The following is an 11,236-nucleotide window of genomic DNA, read 5'->3' on the forward strand; positions in this document are numbered from 1 at the left end:
TTATTTACAGTTATGGGACTGTACAGGTCATCGCAGGCCCCGCATTTGTCAGTCAATTCATCATATTTAATTGGATCTCCTCAGCAGCAGTGATAGGAACAGGCAGCTCCAGTCTCATTGGGGTCATTAAGGGTGTATTCACACCTGACACATTTGGTCCGCTTTAAACGGACCAGAGTTCGTTTCCCTTATTGGTCTAGACCTTTTATGCAGGTGTGAATACACTCATGTGAACCCTGGTGCAGATCAAACAACCGGACCAAGACCCATTTTTTGAGGTGGTCTTGGTTCGCTTCTGGTGCGACTAAATACTGGCTTTGACCCGAAACAACTACAGGAAACATGCACCTTTTTGGACTTCATGGGCCACCGTAACTAAGCATCATTAGTCCCCCCAGTGTTGCTAATGCTAACACTACACTAAAAACAATGAGCCATTGTGGGTCAGAGAACACAGAGCATCTTGCCTGCTTTAGGTTGCGGCACACATTAGACAATGTTGTCCCAAAAATTACAAGTATATCAAAAAGTGTATACAAAACTGCCACTGAATGAGCTGCTTTTGATAATCTTACTAGTCAGTTGTATTAACAGCACCATCGTTGTTTCCAGGTCTGTGCTGTCCTGCCCCTATCCTTTCTGTCCAATGGAGCAATAACCTTCACCCGCATGACTTTGTTTATAAATTATAGTCCAATTGCAAAAAGCCCAATGTGAATTCAAACCACACGAAAGAAAAAAAAAGGTCAGCTAATTGGTCCAGACCAAAAAAGTGGACCAAAGGACTTTCCTGGCGTGAATACACCCTACAATTATTCCTCCTTGTAAGCAAAACCTGGAGTGTCCAACGGTGGAGATATTCTGGTCAAAAATCCATTTAGAGTTGAGAGAGCAAACCCAAACAAAAACATAGAAAACTGAAGACAGAGGAGAATTTACATGGCTACTAAAAGTGGTGAGATGCAGATATGTCACAAGTCTGAACTCAAGTCTTGTAACCCCATGTCTGTAGATTTGAGCCCTGAATGGAACTTATGTGCCTAATTATACTTCCACAAGGTATGAGACAGCAAATCAGTGATTACATCATTTCAAACGTCTTTTTCTTACAGAGTTTTATACTTACGTTGAAGACGCGAGGGACAAATCATTATAATCCCTCCCACAGCACTCCCATATCGATCATAGCTAAGCATTTAAACATCAACAATAGCATGATAAATCATTTTTTCACTTGACATTTCAGACATTTGAAAAGATGCTCTTGTTGTTAGTTGAGAAGTTTTTGTTTTTCTTGTTAACCACGGAGATGGAAAGAAGACGTGAACATTGGTTAAACATTCACTCTTGCTTATTTTACAACCAGGTTCTGGGAGATGACTATTTTCAGCAAAATGACATGCAGGAAGGACACACAGACAAGTCCACATAGACAAGCATGCCCACAAACTTTTAGCCAATAAAACAATGTATACCGCATTGGTCTGTAGGACAGAGTTCTCCCTGGGGACATTGTACAAGACAGGGTGTCAGCAGGAGATAACAGACAGAAGTTACATAATTTTTGTCACACGACTGTAAGCAAGTCACAGGAATAGAAGTATAAATCAGCCTTGAAACTAAAGTAGTTGAGACGTATGCCACCATCATTTCTTTACTTTTCTCATTTTTAGAAAATTTAAAATAAGTTTTTTCCCCCGTTTATCTTTGCTCAGTTTGAAGTATGATTGGAGAATTATCCCTTCAAATAAATTAGAATTTCAGTCCAGAAAGCTGTGTACCTGTATCCGTTTTATATTACACAGTTAAAATTAAAAAGGGTGAAAAAAAGGTGACTCCTTTGTGGAAAAAAGCCATTAAATGAATAGTAAGCATCATATAGCCCATCTTTAACCGTGTGGTTAATGATTCAGGAAATGAACGTTTGCCCCATTAATATTTATGTTAAAAAGCCACTATGACTATTCTGACTGTCGTGGCTCTGCATGAAAACTTATACCCCTATATGCTTATATACAGCTGAACAATAAAGGTTTACATATGGATGTCATGTAATCAATGTATGAATGCCAATTTTATAGTCTTACATTTGTGATAATTATTGTCTGACAAAAGTTATCAATTCATCTAGAGCTGACTGAAGTTATACCCATTCCAGCCAGCCACAACAGCTAATTAGCCTAAGTGAACACAAATATGGTTAACTCTGTCAATTCTACAGAGGCAATATTTGATGTGGTTGTAGCTCAGAGTCATGAGAGCTGACAGATTACACAGCATTTTTGCTTGAAACATTTGGATCTAGGCGCCAGGTGATATGCATTCCTCCAAATACGATTTTTTACTGTGAATGTCTGAATATTGTTCTATTTAAAAAAAAGAGCAAGACCAACAACTTCTCACATGTATTTACTGTAGTTTTTATTTTGAGAAGTGAATGAGATGTTGCATACATCAGTAACAATTAAAAATATGACATGGTAATCAATGACTACTAACCAAAATTTGTAAATACTTAAAAGTACCTGTTTAAAATGTTAAATGCAGATATGGATCATAGTTTAATTTAGGCAACCTACAAAAAAAGTGCTGAAAAAGACAAAAGAATGTCATTATCTGATCTGAAGTATTGAAAATGGACTATCATAGCCCTTTTATTTCACTGAGGACACCATATGCCTAATGCAACACATTTTAAACATTGCTAATTAGCATATCAAAGTGAAACACATTACCAATGCTATTTCTAAACCACTGCAGGGATATTTTTATGTCACTGATAATCACCAGTAAGGGTTCTGACATACTATCCTGAACTGGTCCCTTGAGGGATAAACTGACACAACAGCTGGTTTTCGAACAGAAGGTGACACTAATGCTTATACTGCATTTATTGGCGTTCTGCCAGAGTTGCAATTTTGTATATTCCATGTTATTTGTTTTTTAGATGCCACAGATTTTACTTTTGTAATGTTACATGAAGTGTAATTGTCAAGCCCTCCAAAAAATATGATTCAAATCTTATTCTTGAATTGTTTGGTTTGAAAATAACTCATATTTCACTTTTTAGAGTTGCACTCTAATGCACTTATGTAAAGCCAATTTGTTGCTGGAGAAATATTTGAACATTTACTTTTATTTTTAAAATTATACTTAAAAAATGCCATCTGGTTACATTTGCATTTTTACTAAATAATGGTCATAAATACAACAGCAAGGAAAAAGGCCATTTTTAGTCTTGAGCTGCAGTTTCAAAAAGCTGACCATACATACAAAGCTTATACAGAGATTCTCAAAGCATTATTCGGGGGGGGGGGGGGGGGGGATAGCAAACCCACCAAACACCCTCAATGCACCCTTAGGGTTGGGTTGTAAGCTATTAATTTTTTAGTGGCCATCATCAGTTCAACTACTGGTGATATACCATTTATTTTCAATAGCAGAACTCTCTATCTTACTAAATCTCACACACACAGATAGGGCTGCCACAAACGATTATTTTTATAATCGATTAATCACAGATTATTTTTTCGATTAGTCGACTAATCGGTCATACGTTAATTGAATATAAAACATACAGCTTATCGAGCCAGAATGCAGCTGCTATTATATAACCATGGTTAGATTTTAGCTATATGCTAACTAAAAATAATTGCTGTGAAAGGCAAGTTCTGCCTTGCAGATTTTGCATTGCACAGGTTTCTCTTTCATTTTCTTAAAATGATACCAGAGCCTGTCTGTATAATGTCTTGTAACGTCCACGGCCTACCCCAGTTACCACTACTGTGCATGTGTGTCAAGGACAGAAAGGCAGATGTGGCAGTGGAAGGTGTCAAAGCAGTTTGGAGAGAAAAACAAAGTAAAAAACAAACAAAAAAAGAAAACAATTAATAGATTATTAAATTAGTCATCGATTATTTTAATAATCAATTAGTCGTCGACTAATCGACTAATCGTGGCAGCCCTACACACAGATATTCCTTCTTGGCATTTGGTGTAACAAGGGCCACTAATTAGCCTCTGAAACAGTAAGTGGGACTTTTTAACTTGGTGCTTTCTGCATTTTGTTTAAGTTTTTGTTTTTAATTGTTAATAACACATATATATTAAGAAAACATTAAGTCCTGATCAGGAATTCAATTTAATTTTAAACTTTGGGGGGCTGATAAAACAATGATACCAAAAAAATATTAGCCATACATTTTAATGCTTTCTCTGCTTTCTTTCTAATTATACCAACCAATCCTCAATAGAAATAAGTGAATAAAGTGCACTGTCTCTGGATAATACACATTACACTATCTCATCTATATTTCATAATCTTGTTGCCAAGACAGTTGGTAAGTCAATAATGGGCCCATTTGTCTAAATAATTTCCTGTTCCCTAGGCAAACCCTTCAGCCAACGATGAGACAGATTGTGGTCTCAAGGTCTTTAGAACTTTAACAACCACATGATAAAAGTAAGAACCAACACCAACTCCCTCTGTCAACCATGGTTTTTCTTACACTGGTTTGGAGCCAGAGACTAATCTTTTTCCACTTCTTCCATTTTAACATCCAAACAACTAAGCACTGGACAGGAAAGTTGGTTCACATCACCACCAACTCTTTGCTAGTGAGTAGCCAGGGACATTGATTAAAATGACTTAAAATTAGAATGACAAATCTTAACTTTGAATTGCTGAATGATTAGAAGGGGCGAACTTTTGTTGTCTTGTGGTGTGTAAAGTGCTATGTAAATCAAGTTTTGATTGAATGATTGATTTATTGATTGACTGATTACAATAAACAATTTGAAGGCAAGTGTAACTGTGCAAGTCACTTCTGTATTATACTGAAGTGGGCTATAAACAAAGGTTTCTGCAGGATGAAACTGTAGCCAGTACACTTTGGACCTGTTGAAAATTTAAGCAGGAACACTGGCTTAAGTTTACAGACCATACATGTAAATCCAAACCAGTCTGAACAGGTTTTAACAGCTATTGTGTGTATAGAAATCATGAGCGCCAGCTGTCAAAAAGGCAGGAAGTCACAATGTGTGCATTAGTCTCTGTATTAGTAAAAATAGTTCAAGAAACAACATATTTTAATGAAGTAAAAAATAAGAGTGCTCAGCTAGAGATTGACTACTGGTTAGCTTTCAAAGTCACTTCAATTCAAGATAGCTACCACTGCTTATCAACCTTAGCCAAGACAGCCAAGACAAATAGCTAACTCAGCAAGGTAAAACACGAGGGAGCATGATGGCAGTATATCTGATCCACATGTAATGCCATGACTTAGATGACAACAATTTGTAGCAAGACTTTTAGCATTGCCTCATCTTCTGGGCCATGACTGTGACCATGATATGGTCATGTGGCTCATTCATAAACAATGTCACAAAATGCCCACACAGACCAGTTCAACTTAAAGCTCCCTCTGGCAATTTATAAATCACAGCTGGAGTCGGCTACTTCTCGCACAGACAGACACAAGCTTTCAGAAAGCTTGATGCATTCAATCTGTGATAGACCTCTCCCTTGAAAAAATAATGAATTAACTTAGTTTAGTAATTCTCTTCATGGTTAGTTTTTTTTACCAACTACAAAGTTCCTGTGAATAATCATCAAAATTCCCTTGGTTATAAACTAGTTTGTTCTTGTTCATTCCAGCAAGCAGTGAATGCACACTAATGTCATGAGTTTGTTGGATTAAATCAGTCACAGCACAGCGGCTTACCTCTTCATATCAGCTGGCCCTTTGATACTCTGATATATCCTAATAGCTAGGGATGGGCAATATGGCCTAAACTATTTGTAGGAAAAATATGCATTGTTCAAAATGGTATGTCCGAATAAACAGGAATCAGCTGGATTTCTTGTTAAAACTTTATTTTCAATCTTCTGACTCCAGTCAGGTTCACAGCACACAGGCCTCAGTAAGACCCTGGACTGAACCAAACCAAAACACAGGAGCTCTGCTCTGAGCAGACTCTGCAACACACTGACAACCTCCTTCTACTATAATAATCAGGGTTGCACATAAAATTTTTGGTTGGTTCTCAGGGGAGAACCTAGGGTTGTTGTTTTGTGCTCATATTTTCCTTCACTCATTTAACACATTTATCTTTAGGGGCGTCAGGGCATCTAACTTCCCCCTGTTGTTTTATGACTCCTATCAGCTGCAGCGTCTCAGGACATCATGCCAAATCAGTCCACCGAGTTTTTTATTTTATTCTTTTACTCTGCATCAATTTTGTAAACTACCTAAGTGGCCGAGGGGCTGCGTGTGTCATATAAACATCACAAACTGAACATTTCATGGTTAAATGTCTTTTAGACTATACATGCCCCTCAGATGGACAACTCCTGTTTGGTCTTCTGTATCTTTGGTCTTGGTTAAACCAGCTTTCTACACTCCAGACCAAGCAGCAAATATCTGTCTTTTGCACAGAGCAAAATAACTTAAAACATACAAATGTTTTGTTAGACAGATTTATTTTTAAGACAATTTTATTCAAAAATATTATATTATTTAGATGGTTTCAGCTCATGTAATTATTTATTCTTCATATTTGATCATTTAATAAATTAAATTTATCCTAGAAAAGCTGTGTCACAGAATGGTCCTAAATATAAACATAAACAAGCACATCAAGAACCATGATTTTTTAAATAAAATTGTGAATGAAATTTGTGGATCTTTATGATAAATTAAAATAACATTTAAAATTCATTCACCTAGAGAACATGGCAAGTTGTTTTTATTGTGCTGCCTCTCAGGAGGAGGGAGTTTAGTCACTCACACAAGGTTGGACAGATCTGTTTGATAACGATGCTCTGAACACATATTTAAATAAAGTTATGTTTTACAGACCAAAGTCTGGTAGTTCAGGAGTAAAGTGCAGGAGAAGATGTCAGGACTGACCGCTGTAGCTGCTACTCGAGTCGAAACGCTGCTTCCACAGTCTCTGCTGAAAACCGCTCTGACTGAAAGTCCCACCCTGCTCTGCTCTGATTGGATAAAACGGCTTTGGACTTCATCTGATTTGTTAAAGGCAGTGTCTGTTTAATCCTTATATCAGGGTCCCACTGACCCATGGCTTGGTGAGCTCCGAACAACGATCCAGTCACAGTCAAAGAGGATGAGGAGGAGAATGAGGAAGCTCTCCTCAAGCAGCTCCTAAAACGGTCAACCTGCTGACTGAGAACATTTGTATATAGCTAACTTAGCATACATAACAGTATAGTTATTAAATTAAATCTTAATTTCCATTTAGCCACCCTGCTCGTGAGAGGTCACCACACCACCATGGTTAAAAAAATCCTAGGGTAAACCCTGCACTTCCTACCACTAGCCGCGCTAAACTGGCTAAACGCGCCAAGCTGCTCCTAGACGCACGTCCACCATAGACTTTGCATGTAAATCGGCTGCTTTGGCTGCTCAAAACGCGTCCGGTGTGTACCCGGCTTAAGGCATACATCAGATGAGTTCCTGTTCGGCTGAGGCCATGGCTGCTGCAGTTCCTGAACAGGCTGGATTTTAAAAGACTGCTCATTTGATCCATTCACATGCCAATTTTTAAACACATTTAATTGTGCTGATAAACTTTTTTGATGGTTTAATAAAAAAAAGGGTTGTTAGTGCTAGCCTTATTGCATTGTAAACCTCTTAACAATTTCACACGTTGCGCATCTGTAATTTAACCACTACAGCTCTCAACAGTTTTATTATCCACTCCTAGTTAATAGGACAATTAGTTTGCATTAACTAAGGCACAAATCCAATTTGGTTTGCAAACATTTTGCACTGCAATTCACATGCTCTCAGGGGAAGGCCAGAAGATGTTTCCTCATCAGTCAAGTGGGTGGTAAATACAGATAACTACAGCTTTCAATAATTTGACATTTTTAATGAGGGCTAGAGGAAAGAGGCAGTAAACCATTTATCAAACAACAAGCCCCAGGAGGAAAAATGCCTGCCATCATTTCTAACCTCATGCATTTCAATCCAAACAGTCTCAAATGGCTGACTGTCTGTGGTATGACTCATTTCTGTATGGATTTAGGCTGAAAGAGCAGCCATTCAATACTGCAATAAACAGGAATACAGGATGTTCATTTAGAGTGAATAAGAATAATGTCAGGAACAATAGGGTCCCGCAACATCCCTTATAATGCTGGCTACAAAAATGACTGCTAAAAAGAGAAAGAAAAATCTATCCATATGCTTACCATTAAGGATAAACACACTTAAATTTCATGCATGGTACTGAACTACTCTGATTCAAGAATCACCGTCTGCTTTTGTTCTAAAATACTTTTGAACAGCTTTCCTATTTTAAATCAATTTTTGGCAATTAATTTGATTATGTTTATTTAAGCCCAGAAGGAGCATTTTTTTCATTGACCAAATTCCTTTATTGCAGTCCTAACTTCAATATCATCAGGCTGAAAGTAAAAGGTCATCTGCTAATCTGATGTTGTGTTGGCTCTCTTATGACAAGACGCGTGTGTAAGACAAATGTTTGTGCTGATATTTAGTAAGACAAGTTTCCTCTGTGTCCTGACAGGAAGTACATCACCGGGCATTTATGACAAGAAAACAAAAACAAAAATATTTGTGTTTCCAAGGACCTGTTTTCTGCAGGCAGAGAGGGGAGAAGCTGCTTGAGGTAATTTTATACTCCATCTAAAGTCAAAAACTTGGTTCGCAGCAATGTGGTTGCAAGATGTTCTTTTTCATATACACCTTTTATAGTCCACATGGTGCAGAGCTCCCTGGAAACCCCCCCCCCCCAATGCAGTACACAACACATCACAGGTTGTTATACATGGGGGTCTCTTCTTGGTACCGGCATCCAGTTTGACCAGAAAAAGAGCTTCACACTTTACAACAGACAGACGCCTCTGTGAATAATGTCTGTGCCATCTTCATCCAGGAATTTGTGGCCTTTTTACCATCATTTGTTTGACCGGAGGAGTCGTAGAGATGAATGTACTTTCTGACTTCCTACACCGACTGCTCCTCAAAGCTATCCATATTGTTTGGGTGCCAGTGTCTGGAAGTGAAGTAGTTGAAGCAAAGTGACACCATTGCTTTCCAAGTGCTTCTCCACATAAAACCCACTTACGAACGTCTGACCAATCACACACTTTGCCCATTGCTATTGTGAGATAAAGTTCAGTCCAGATATTGTGTCAAGAAGTGCTGGACAAAGCTAAGAGAATAAAAAGATGTGGCTTTTATCATGTAACTATGTCAATGACAATTAAACATAATTTAATTGGGTGACAAAACAACTTTCAGTCTGTTGAAGAATTTCACTTTGAGAATCTGTCTAAAAACAGTAACGTTAAATTATGTGAAGCAACTTGAAAGATTTTGCATTGACCACAGCTCTGAGGACAAGGAGCACAACTGGGCTGCATGTGAGTGCCAGGTCATTTAAGCAGCTAAATCACAACAATTTGCCACACGAGAGTGTGAGTCTTCATTAGCCAGGAAGAAAATAAATCATTAGCTATGGTCAAACATAGGGTGGCATTTACTATTCTTAGCAGGCCCCTCTGCTCATGAACTTAAGTTTTAATTAAAATCTTTGGAAGGAGAAGGTTACAAAGACAATGGTTTTAAATGTTTTTTTTCTGTTGCTTTCTTCTTTTATTTCTGTCCCAGAACTGCATCAATGTTAAATCTCAAAACTCTGTGCATTCTATTTGTCAGAGTCCAGTCTATAGCAGCAAAACAGTAGACCGCATATCTACTTTAAATAATGTAAATGACTTTCACTGGGAGAAGTTTACAATCCAAAATTTCAAACAAATGCAACTATTTGCTTGTTATGCAAACTCCAAGCAGCAGAATACAGGAAGTGTCCTAATATTTTAGTTTTAAAAGAGAGACAGGATCGACACATCAGCAGGCAGGGAAGCTGGTGCAACAGGATACAAGTGGTGCATCTATGAGCGCAGGGGAAAACTCAATTATTCATGTGTCATGGCTAAACAACTGCTCCGTTGATGGGATCATTGAAACTAGAGGAAAGAGCTCTGAATGGTTCACATTACAGCAAGACATGAAGAAGTACTCCTGATGCCTGAATACCCAAAACAAAACAGTACAAAGTCAATTTTCAGATGTACCCAGAGCGCCTTTTTGTGGAGTGTTTCTGGCAGGTTAGAGGGTGTACAACCAAAAGAGAGAGAGAGAGAGAGAGAGAGAGAGAGAGAGAGAGAGAGAGAGAGAGAGAGAGAGAGAGAGAGAGAGAGAGAGAGAGAGAAATCCCCTCTCAAAAATGAGGAGTCTTTTGATGAAATGTCAGACAAATGGTGTTTATAAATCAATAAGCATGCACCTACAGCGGAACAATTATTTCTTTAAATATTACTTTTAAATTAATTTTATTGTTTTGTGATTTGGCATTAATATCAGTATCGGCCGATATTGGTCATTTTTTAGAAAATTGTATGTTCCGATATGTAAAACTGGGCCAAAATTAACATCCAATATTGATTTCCCACTTTTTAGCTTTGTGTTTGTGTTTTGGGAGGGGACATGGTTGGTTGAGCAGCATCTGTTTGATCATGATAGTGATATTTACACTGCATAGCCAAGAATAACTGAAGTAGGGAGCCATGTCAGAGGTCTGGTCATTTATGGTATCAAGAAAAGACCCAAGTGTGTTTGTACGTATAAGTATAATTTGTGTGTTTGTGTAATATCGGTAAATATCAATATTGGCTGAAATTTTCCTAATCTGTGCATCCCTACTATTTTTGCAACTCCTTAGCATTATCATGGTTGGTAGGCAACAGAACATATGCCGGGGTAAGGACCATCCAAATTTACGGCGACTTTTTTCCGGTCTTCCCAGTCTACCAAGGTCCTGGCCCACCTCGACCGAGTAGGCTGGGTCCTTCATAGGACCCAGACTCCTGTTTTGGATACAGCCATGATATAAAAACAGAAATGAAACTAAAAGAATGGCTGTGTCTTCTGGTAGACTCTGCCATTTTCTCCCCCTAGTGGTGAGAACAGTGGACATGAAAAACATGGTTTTTCCACCGCCACTGAGCCACCCTGTCCCTGCCATTACCTGGTTACACACACGCAAGGTGGACTCTTCTCTCCACAGAAACATACATGTCAACTTGTACGGATTGTCCGTAAGTTATAAGGATTTTACGTCATTTTGCAGGTATACGGGCGTATAGAGCAATCTCAAGGATTTTTTCAAGTCTTACCGATTT

This window comes from Austrofundulus limnaeus, unplaced genomic scaffold, assembly GCF_001266775.1.
Source record: "Austrofundulus limnaeus strain Quisiro unplaced genomic scaffold, Austrofundulus_limnaeus-1.0 Scaffold150, whole genome shotgun sequence".
Classification (NCBI taxonomy): Eukaryota; Metazoa; Chordata; class Actinopteri; order Cyprinodontiformes; family Rivulidae; genus Austrofundulus; species Austrofundulus limnaeus.